General features: G+C 28.6%; 1 long non-coding RNA gene across 1 annotated transcript; it reads right to left on the bottom strand.

Annotated features, from left to right (window-relative positions):
- Positions 1–7,274: 7,274 nt before the first annotated feature.
- LOC139425503 (uncharacterized) lies at positions 7,275–9,398 on the bottom strand. The gene is made up of 2 exons (XR_011636696.1): positions 9,359–9,398; positions 7,275–7,422 (listed from the first exon to the last, which is right to left on the bottom strand). It is a non-coding gene; the product is annotated as an uncharacterized lncRNA (long non-coding RNA).
- Positions 9,399–12,522: the final 3,124 nt, after the last annotated feature.

The raw sequence follows: 12,522 nt of genomic DNA, 5'->3' as shown, positions 1-12,522 counted from the left end.
CGGTAAAAATTACGCCATTATGGGTGCCGGTACTTTTTACTGTAATTTAATGCGGGATTCCTTACAGTATGCATTATTTCAGCTACGTATGGAAAATGGTTGTATGTCGAAATAAATATTTTAAAATCCAAAGAATAACACTATAAAGATATGCCCCGATTTGAGCTATAGGTTGTTAGAAAATATTTTATTAAAATTAAAATAATGTTGATGTTATTAGATTGTATAGTTTTTACAATTGACTACAACAAGATTTCGAAACACACGTTTCGTACTGTTTTCAGAACATCGCATGGTCCTCTTAACTCTGAAACTCCACTTTTGTTTCATTCGTTAAATTGTCAAGAGCGCCAATTATTCAAAATGTTACTAATTTATTGTGCATATTTTTAGTAAAATCACAAAAAAATTATATTTACTTACAGAAGAATTGTGATCCTCCTGAAAAGGGAAAAAAATTCATTTATGTAAATGATGAGAACATATTACTGAAGTAAATAATTTTCTGCCATTTTTGCACTTTGGTTTGTAAAATCAGAACCGGACAAATATTTGATCAGAGAAGTTACAAAAAATCGAGCGCAGAGAATAAAATAACTAACATAAATTTATAAAAAGCAACGGTGGTACTCTGTAAAAAATGCTATATCGAATTACTGTATAAAGTACCGTCACTTACATCATCCATATCATCCATTTTTACTGTCAAATATTATACCGTAATTTTTACAGTCATATTTATTGAAACAGAGTGATTCTACTATAATTATTACTGCCACGTGCGTGCTCCGGCGATGCGGTAATCTTACTGCAATAAAGTATATTAGATTTTACTGCAATAGCAAATATTTTTTTATTAAACTGTATTACGGTATATGGGATTTTTCTGTTCCGGATAATGTCACGGTAAAAAGTACCGGCACCCTGAGTACCGGTACTTTTAGCTGTAATTTGAACCAAATTTTTTTACAGTCTACATAACATTATTATTTTCTTTTTGTGCTTAAATTGTATGAAATCACATTTTTTTTTAAAAAATAAAGAAATACAAATTTTTACACACATTATGGTTGCTCACAAATTATATTTAGAAGTTGAAAGTAACAAAAATGTTTTCAAACAGTAACCAATCATTGATGAGATCAATAAAAACCAAAGAAGGTAGATGATAATTTATTTCGATGCATCCTTAAGCTTTTTAAGAAGGGATCTTTTGTATCATTCCTAACAAGAAACGAACGCGTTACATTCTCACTGGACAAATAAACTGCTTACCGATGATTTTAATCCCTTTTTTGCTTTTACCGACATTAGTAATGAACCTTTTTTAAATTTTAGATTTTTTTAAAATATTAATTATTTACCCCAAACAGGCAGTTTTTTTTACTCGAATGTGCCAAGTCTTATAATTAAAATTTATTTGCAAGATTGCACATTTAGACAGATTTTTTAGAAATCTTAAAAGAAACTTTCCCCATAATTGTATCCAAATAAAATATACTTATTTTAAGTTTTCTTTTTCCAATTTGAAAAATCATAACCGTAATCATAACTCCATAGTTCAATTTTTTTCTCAACATTTTAAAAATATATATAAGAAAAATATACATATATACATTTTTAAAAGAGTTTTTAACAAAATATATATACATTTTTAATATAGTTCTATTTTTAAATTAGTTAAATACGAATTATATTGTTGAAAATATTGTATTTTCTGGAACCGTAGAGCCCTTAAAGTCGACCACATAATAGTGTAATATACTAGTTCTGAAAAGCATGTTTTAATAGAATTTCGTGTTTTTAATGAAACTTTAATGAATAATGAAGTACGGAATCGATGGATATTGGTTTGTATTCGTATTAATATTATAGCATTCTAGAACAAAATTCTTTTATTCTAACTCCATTAAGTTTTCTAACGCACAAGTGATCGAAATGGTCGTGTGTGAAAATCCAAATTTTATTGCTATCTCGGAGATGCTATGTCCCATCTCCCGTGCGCCCAGGCACTCGCTGTAGTTTGATTGGCTCCATGCCCCTTTATTTGCATACTCATGCCTGTACCAGTTTTTTTTATTACTTTTCAGTGTATTTCGCACCATGTTATGGCTCTGCAAGAAGATATTATGAGATTGAATTGTGAATTTTTTTTTGTTTTGCTTATAACAGTTTCTTGCTGAATTTTTCTGAAATTTACTCATGATCTGTTCAAAGAATCAAATTTTTTTCGTGTAAGTCAATCAGAAATGACTATGGTTCAGTGCCTTTTTGAATTAGAATGTCTAACAGCTCTCGTGTTGGTAGCTACTCTTGGCGTATTAGTTAATAAAATTCGGTAATAAGAGGAATTTATTTTTATTTTTTAGTATGTCAGTGAACTTAAACTTAACCGTACTTTTATAAAAGTTAAAACTTGAATCTTACCGTAACAGGAGCATCTTCTTGTTTTTCGGCACATTCGTCCATCTAAAACGCAAAGAGTAAAGTTTATTTTTAATTACAAAAAACATAATTAAATGTCAGAAGCAATCATAGTTTTTTTTTCTTTTAATTTTGCAGACTCGCCACACTGTGAAAAATTCCGTTTCAAGTTACAGTGAAAAGTACCGGCACTTAGGTAGCTGGCATTTTTACCATACTAACCATTTTCACCAAAACATGTTACGGAATATAAAATCTGATATTCTATAGTTTTTACAATAATATTTACCCTAAAACTTCTGAATCACTGTAATTTAATAATTACTGTAAAAATTACGGTTTAATATTATATGACAAAATTGGATTTTATGGATAATGCATCTAAAGTGCCCGTACTTGACGTTACGGTTATATAAATTGGAATTAACGTTATGTAATCTGGAATTTTTTACAGTGCAGTTTTTTATTGGGTAATCTGGGAAACACTGCAGGTATACCTGAGATTTTTTCGATATTTTTATTTGTTTTTATTATTTTTCTCCCCCGTTTTTACGTATTCAGCTTGTGGGGGTGGAGTTATCGACTATGTCAACCTTCATCTATGAAAAGGTACACCACCATAGAATCTAGCAAACATGTCTTATATATTAGTGAATTGGAATTATATTTTGTAGTGGTAGATACACTACAGTACTCCCCCACCAGAATTATATCTGTGATAGAATTTGATGAACAAATTCCACTGGTTGATTCATTGCTGTTTTGTGAGAAGCCGGGAGAGCTGTATTAAGATAACCATACTTTTGCCAATCGTGAGAGCTGTATTAAGTTCACGGCCGTGGTTGCTCTTGTGTTGCCATTAGCAGTCGAGTGTATGCAGGCCGGCGTTGTGTTTGATCGAGACTGAGTATCAACAGCACGAAGAGGTGGATAATATCACAGTCACAAGTAGCAAGTCAACTATTCAATGTGGACCATCCATCGAAGCAGGAGTGTTCAAATTCAAGTGGGAGTTGCTGTCATGGTAGGGGTGTTCACATCACGTCCGGGTCACCAATGTGGAGCTGGAGTTATTGACTATGTCAACCTTCATCTATGATAAGGTACCCCATCATAGAATCTAGTTAACATGTCTTATATACTAGTGAATTCGAATTATATTTTTGAAGTGGTAGATATACTACGAGCGTTTACGCCAGGCTTCGTAAAAAAAGTAATTTTTACTGCTTACAGTATTTGCTTGTGTTTTTCGCCACCTTAGTTTCCTTATAGCTTCTGTGCCGGGCAAAGTTAAAAAGTCCACTTTTGTTAATTGTTTCGTATCATTTCTTTGTTAATTGTTTCGTACTTGCCTTTTGCGCCAAATTAAATCAAATAATAACATTTCAATTTGTTCGGAAATACAATTATTTTTGCGTATATTAGCCGTTTTCAGTGCACTTTTCTTAAAAGTAACATTCAATCTATAACTCTTTCTATTTTAAAACAAATAACAAATTACTTGTTTTAAGTTCAAACGTGTAAAGAACAAACGTATGCAACAAATTTGAAAATTTTGGATGCTATTAAGATAAGTTTCAGTCTAAAGGCTCTTGTAGTTTATTGAGACGATTACTTTCCTTCACAACGCATCATAATATTATCAGTAATTTAACAGATTGAAAAATGTCTGAATCGGACTCGTAATAAGAGTATCATAAAGTTCTGTATGAATATACAGTAGGATTCAGAATGAATATACGGAATTCAATGAATATACTGGATGAATTTACGTAATACGGTCACCCACAGGGTGTTAGTAATTTTTACTATAATTTGATCTGGAATTTCTTTACACTGTTGGCTAATTTCGAAAAAGTTTACATAAAGAACTTAAGTTAATACCGAATTTGACAAAACAGAAATACAAGCTGCTGCAAATAGAATGATTCGAGGCAATTGCTTCAATTTGAGAAATCAGTGCAGCACTTTGACTGATACGAGTAAAAGATTTATCCGTACTAATGGAATAGACCGTGTCTCATAATACAGGGTGTTCCAAAATTATCTTTACAACTTCAAAAATTCATAACTTCGAACATAAACAAGATATTTATATTCTGTCTTTTGCATGTATTACTGCAACTAATAAAGTTTTTTTTTCAATAGGCTGAAAAGTTTTAAGTGAGGATGTGGACACCACAACAGAAAGCTCAATGCGTCTCATGGCCGTATTCGCTCCACATTTTCTGGACTTGTGCTGGGTCGTCCGGCTCCACTTTTATGCAATACTGATCCGGTGCTCATGAAGCTTGTGTGCCATGCACGGATGGAGGGTCTGGATGGTGGGTCTCTTTGGAAATTTGTCCTGAAGTTCCGTTGAACCTGTGTATCTGATTTCGTCTCTATGAACCATGAGACGCATTGAGCTTTCTGTTGTGGTGTCCACATCCTCACTTATAACTTTTCAGCCTATTGAAAAAAAAACTTTATTAGGTGCAGTAATAGAAATTTTGGTTTTCAAAATTATAGTTCTAGTTACCGCACATTTAGTAGAAAATAGAGAACTGAAAAGTAATTTTAACCGAATAAATGTTTTTATGCCATGCTCTAAGATATCATGATGCAATTACCACATTTAACAAATTTCATCACATATTATGAAACCATATTTTATTTCTCGGTGTATTTAATTATTTTTTACTATTCCCTCAAACTTATACATATTTTTTTCTGTATGAAGTGTTGTCTTTAATTTATAAGAAAATATAAAATCAGAAATTACATCAGAGCTATCACAATACGGATAAAAAAATAAACCAAGTACGCAAGTTATACATTAAAGCTCATATGAAATAAGCAAAAATCAATTTTTACAAAGCTTATTTATTTTATGAAATAATTAAATATATAATAAACCAAATGCGCAAGTTATACATTAAAGCTCATATGAAATAAGCAAAAATCAATTTTTACAAAGCTTATTTATTTTATGAAATAATTAAATATATAATAAACCAAATGCGCAAGTTATACATTAAAGCTCATATGAAATAAGCAAAAATCAATTTTTACAAAGCTTATTTATTTTATGAAATAATTAAATATATAATAAACCAAATGCGCAAGTTATACATTAAAGCTCATATGAAATAAGCAAAAATCAATTTTTACAAAGCTTATTTATTTTATGAAATAATTAAATATATAATAAACCAAATGCGCAAGTTATACATTAAAGCTCATATGAAATAAGCAAAAATCAATTTTTACAAAGCTTATTTATTTTATGAAATAATTAAATATATAATAAACCAAATGCGCAAGTTATACATTAAAGCTCATATGAAATAAGCAAAAATCAATTTTTACAAAGCTTATTTATTTTATGAAATAATTAAATATATAATAAACCAAATGCGCAAGTTATACATTAAAGCTCATATGAAATAAGCAAAAATCAATTTTTACAAAGCTTATTTATTTTATGAAATAATTAAATATATAATAAACCAAATGCGCAAGTTATACATTAAAGCTCATATGAAATAAGCAAAAATCAATTTTTACAAAGCTTATTTATTTTATGAAATAATTAAATATATAATAAACCAAATGCGCAAGTTATACATTAAAGCTCATATGAAATAAGCAAAAATCAATTTTTACAAAGCTTATTTATTTTATGAAATAATTAAATATATAATAAACCAAATGCGCAAGTTATACATTAAAGCTCATATGAAATAAGCAAAAATCAATTTTTACAAAGCTTATTTATTTTATGAAATAATTAAATATATAATAAACCAAATGCGCAAGTTATACATTAAAGCTCATATGAAATAAGCAAAAATCAATTTTTACAAAGCTTATTTATTTTATGAAATAATTAAATATATAATAAACCAAATGCGCAAGTTATACATTAAAGCTCATATGAAATAAGCAAAAATCAATTTTTACAAAGCTTATTTATTTTATGAAATAATTAAATATATAATAAACCAAATGCGCAAGTTATACATTAAAGCTCATATGAAATAAGCAAAAATCAATTTTTACAAAGCTTATTTATTTTATGAAATAATTAAATATATAATAAACCAAATGCGCAAGTTATACATTAAAGCTCATATGAAATAAGCAAAAATCAATTTTTACAAAGCTTATTTATTTTATGAAATAATTAAATATATAATAAACCAAATGCGCAAGTTATACATTAAAGCTCATATGAAATAAGCAAAAATCAATTTTTACAAAGCTTATTTATTTTATGAAATAATTAAATATATAATAAACCAAATGCGCAAGTTATACATTAAAGCTCATATGAAATAAGCAAAAATCAATTTTTACAAAGCTTATTTATTTTATGAAATAATTAAATATATAATAAACCAAATGCGCAAGTTATACATTAAAGCTCATATGAAATAAGCAAAAATCAATTTTTACAAAGCTTATTTATTTTATGAAATAATTAAATATATAATAAACCAAATGCGCAAGTTATACATTAAAGCTCATATGAAATAAGCAAAAATCAATTTTTACAAAGCTTATTTATTTTATGAAATAATTAAATATATAATAAACCAAATGCGCAAGTTATACATTAAAGCTCATATGAAATAAGCAAAAATCAATTTTTACAAAGCTTATTTATTTTATGAAATAATTAAATATATAATAAACCAAATGCGCAAGTTATACATNACAGACATAGATATATATAACGGTGAATAGATATTGAATAGAATAGATATAACGGTGAATAAAACGGTGAATAGATAGTTAACTTGATTAGAAAATTTCTTCCTTAATTATGTGCTATAATATCTGAAAGAGTTAAAAAAACTACTCGCCACATAAGGTTTTCCTCCATAAATTGTGATCCCCATACGGTCCATAGTCATCTTCTTCTTTTCCATGTACAACAACGAAAGCAAAAATGATGAAAAATAGCACCTTTTTCTCCATATTTGTCGACTAACTTTTTATAACATTTAAATCCTAAAATATAAAAATGCCAGCATGAACATCTGCACTAAGAGGAAAAATATGGTCAAAATTTCCAGAATAGGATAACATTTATCGTGTTTCAGGCTCCATGGGATCACCAAAAAGCTCAATAATTTTTATCAAAGTGCTTTGGTAGTGATTTTCGTAAAATTAACAGTAAAATATGGCCTTAAAATATGTGATAATATGTAAATGTGCTAAAATTTGTCAATTTTATCATACCTTAAGAAATGGCGTAAAAACCATTTATTCTATTAAATTTATTTTTCAGATTTGTATGCTTTATTAAATGTGTGAAGGTAAGAAAAATAATTTTGAAAACCAAAATTTCCGGTAAACTGTTGGAACAGAAAAATTATCTAAATACCGCATATTTTTATTTTATTACCAGAATTAAAGTTGTTTTGCTATAGTTTTCAACGATTGCTCTGTAGTTTATTATGGGTTTGCTGCCCCTAACTTAGTAAACTAAAAAAATCATATTTTCCAAGTTTAAAACTAGTAAGCATATTTCGCGCTGAATAGGGAAAGCTATAAAATCAAATTTCCGAAATAAACTTTATTTGTAAATAGCAAACACCTGTACAAATATCGTCACTGTTGTGATGTTCTAATATGCAGTGGAAAATGTTGTATAATAATTATGCCAGTTATTTGTGCCCTCTGTTGGCAATACTTATAGCTAATAATGAATATCATTGAGAACAAATACTATCCTTAATAAAATGGAGCAAACCGTACATTTAGGTCTCCTACCGTTGCTTTTAAAATAGTTTTTTGAATTGTTAGTATTTTAGAGGCACCCAGCATATTTACAACATCAAACTAAATCGTGAATAAAAATAGTGTCGTTGCTAGGTTTATATTTTAATGCATTTGCTTATGAATTAGAAACTGTATTTAGATGTAAGCATATTTTATGCTTACTTTTTTGTAAGCAAACAATAAAAACGTAAAATCCACATATCAATGCCATGAACTTAAGAAGTAACTATTATAAAAATGTTTTTACCGCCCATTATTTTTTGTTTAGAACTAATGAATAATTATTTTAAATAAAAATTTCCTCTTAATGACAACATATTTTTCGAATTACCTTTTTGAAACTTGGATAGTGACTTTAAGTGAAAAAGACAAAAGAAAGAGTTGATAAATGATAAGAAATGTTGACTACTTGAACTTGAAAATGACTAAAATGCCTGTGTTCTAGCTGTATATAATAAATGAATGCTTGAATAAATGGAACCGTTAAATTCGGCTTTTGGGATAAGCTATATAATAGGCACACAAAAGACGAAGCACATTTGGAATTTTTTTCGCCACTTAACACAAATATCACTTTTGTATTCAGTGGACCAATCAGAGTAAAGTAATCCTGATCTTAAATTACAGAATAAAGTTAAAGTTTAAAAAAATAACAAAAATGTTTTGGCTGGAACCAACATATAAGTAATCTTATATTCTATCTTGAATTTAATTCTTCTTTAGCAATTCTCGTCATGCTTGCATTTTTCATTACAACTACTGAAGTATAATGCTACAAAACCGTTTATTATGTTTTAATGCTAATGGCATTTTACAATGATCATGTTTTTAAAATATTTTCCGTGTCCTTATTGACATATTCCATAGCTAACATCCTTTTAGGGGAAATGTATGGATAATATTTGCTATTTTTTCAGAATTTGATGAAAGATTAACAAATTGTGTTGTCGACACTCCTTTTGCTCAGTCCTGCAGTTTCTACAATGTAGTATTATCGTACATCGCGATTAGTGACAGACAAATAATTCTTCCACGCTTTAGAAAAATCTTAAAAACTCCCTATTTAAGATATAAAGCTTCATTTTAAAATAGAATAAAATAATGAAATAATAAAACTTTATAACATTATTATAACTGAAATAATAAATAACCTAATATTTACCTCCTGCTTCTCTAACGCTTTGTATTTGCTCAAAAATAATAGTTTCAAAAACATCTATAGCTTTTATTCAAAAAAATGCCTTGTCATGACATTCAAAGAAAATCGTCATCTCCGATAATTGCAATCTTTTATTAAAACAAATATACGATATTTTAATATGATTGGTTAAAATTAATCTAAGTGAAAAGCAGCGATATTTGTTTAAATGGATTTTTAATGATAACTCCCAACATAAAATTGTCATTTATAATTTATTTATTCCAGTCAAAACATTTATCTCATATTGGAGGAAGTAGACAAACTCATTTTAATGACTAATTTTAAATTCAATGTTTTGATATAACTCGTAGACTTATATTATATTCTCCAAAATAATTTTTAAGAAAAACAGTAAAATAAAAATTGGAATTTAAATTCCCGGTACAAAATGGATACTCAAATCTCGCGAAACTCTCCTCGTTTTTGACGAAACCATTTTTCTGTATATCTACCAAACGATTGTTTTGTCAAAGTGACGAAATAACTATCATCATCTTCGAGGAAAAGAATTTCATCAAATGTAAAGAAATTTTTCACTATTTTACTTTATTTTTCAAAAAAAGGCTTGGTTGATCAATTTTTTGTTTACACCGTATTAGGATCAACTTCATCCCACCAAAAAAGAATATAGAGGCCACCAACACAAGTAGGACAGATAGAACAAGGAGCTAAACTACATCCATGTTCGAAACGGGATTCAAACTCAGGACTTCTTTGTATAAGGTTAACTATTTGACTATCCTACGCACCGGTCACTCATATCAGTATTCTAGATTCGATCGTCCAGTCTTCATTCTAGTTTCGTTATTATAGTTAACAATCTCTCATAATGCCCTGCAATGAGGTTTCAAGTTAAGGAGATCTCAAATATTCGGCACATATTTGAGAGTTCGCGTTTCATCACAAATGATGTGCTTTCGTGACGAAATATTTCTCAAAATTAACGGAATACAGCTCAAGGATTGTTGCACAGAATTGTTAAAAGTGAGAATTTTATTTCTAGGCGAGTGTTTAATATTTTTTTTTTTGCACTGCAATAAGTATTTTTCACAAACTGCAGTCGTTGAGAAAATAACTTAGATAACGAAATAATGAAAGTGAATTTATAATTGCGAATATTTAATTAATAATCCTTACCTTCAAAGTAAAAATATCTGTGCTTGTTATTAAAAATATGCTTTCAAAAAAACAAAAAATAAAACGCAGTTTATAACTGCTGAAATTTCATGAAAAAACGTTTGTGGTACAAAAATTTTAGGACCACCACATATTTCTTTTTAGGTATAAATGCAGTTTATTAAAAATAATAATGATTGGAGCCGTAAATTACATATTTATTTTAGAAAAGTGTTAAATTATTGAAAAGCTGATTCTTTTAAATACAAAATATAAACAAAAATATAAGCAAAAATTCCCTAAATGTTAATTGATATCAAAATTTGAGACCACATTAAAAAATCTTCAATGCATTGCAGCAGTCAAATCTTCATTGCATCCACATACTACAACGCTATGAAATATCAGATAAAGTTAATGAGACTTTAAATTATCTAAATTAAAGGCAAAATATGATAGGTATTAAAGAACCTTTTAGGCTACCTTTTAGGAACTGTTCTTTAGACCTTTTAGGAACGGTATTTTTATGGTAAGCCTAAATTTACTGATGAAAAAAAAATCTAGACTTTTTGAATGACTTAAGTTAATACAAGGCATAATTTAAAACAAGAAACTTCGTAACTATCAAAACCCATTCAAAGAGGTTATTTTGTTTTGATATGGGGTGCTTCAATGCGAGGGCCGAAATTTATATATAGTCTTCATAAATACTAGAATGAATTCAGTGGTTTATTACGATATAGTTACGAAAAACTTCAACCCAATAAACGATGAACAGATGGACCAAAATCCAATTTTGTTGCAAGAAAATTCTTCAATCCACAAAAAAGTTGAAGCAACATGTTTTTATGATATGAAAAATACATTGCTTGAATTGTACCTTTTTGTGCATTTGACGTTGTTATCTAGATAAGAAAAGCTCTATCTCTAATTTAAATTTTGCCCTAAATTGAATAAGATCAAACTTGAGGCAAAAAAACAAATATTATAGAAATTGCAAGGAATTTTGGGTATAAAAAGTACCAGTTTTGATATTTACTTGGTATTAGCTAAGTCCTTGTAATTTCTAAGCAGTTATTTTATCCTAATAAACTCAGGATTCATCTCAAACAATTCAAATTGAAACAATGCGTCGGAATCTATACGTAAATTGTCCAGACAGCTAATAGACAGGGCTGAAAGGGTATATATATATCAAGACGGAAAAGAGCAAAAACTGGTTCGAAAGACACTTCTTTCTAGCATTTTTTTCGAGAAAAGTTTAATTTTTAATAATTAATTAATTTAAAAAAGAAAGAGAATACAGTTGCTCCTCCCGATAATTAGTTAAAACTGATATGGTTTTACTACCAGCATTTCTTCTTTTCCGTCTCGCTTTCACCCATGCTATTAGGTAACGAAAATAATTTTTATGTATCTTTGAATCTTTTTAATCTTATTATCTAATTTAGTCAAGTTTGGTATCATTCAATTTGCCTTACACATTTGAGTAAATAGGTTCAGGTCAAAATGCATACTGTGAGAAGATAAAACTCTGTTTAAGCTCTTTGTTATGAGTCCAACTTTCCCATTTTGAGGTTCGATCTATGTAGGGGTCAGGGAAGTAGCTAGGAATATTAACAAAAAAACTGAAAAGTTCTGGATCCCAAATCCGGGTAAGGTAAGGATGTTTTTTCATTTTCTATACTATCTGTCCTTACTGTGGGAGCAGCGCTGACCCACCTTATATGATGCCCCTTAAAGAGTGACCAACAAATCTGTCCTCCAAATGCCTGTATTGACGAAATGTCAAACCTTTTTTTATCACTGCCACTGAAGTGAAATAATACAAACCATTTCATTGTATTTTAATGATGATGTTTTGTAGTGAAATATTTAAAAAAAAAATTTGTCTATCGATATACTGTATGAGTAATAAACCTTCAGGGAAATGTATCAGATAAATAGTTCTAGATCATTACAAAATCACTATGAAATCACATTTTTACTAAGCTCAAATTTTAAAATAA

This window comes from Parasteatoda tepidariorum, chromosome 4 (genome assembly GCF_043381705.1).
Source record: "Parasteatoda tepidariorum isolate YZ-2023 chromosome 4, CAS_Ptep_4.0, whole genome shotgun sequence".
Taxonomy (NCBI): domain Eukaryota; kingdom Metazoa; phylum Arthropoda; class Arachnida; order Araneae; family Theridiidae; genus Parasteatoda; species Parasteatoda tepidariorum.
This window is presented reverse-complemented; position numbering and strand designations above follow the sequence as displayed.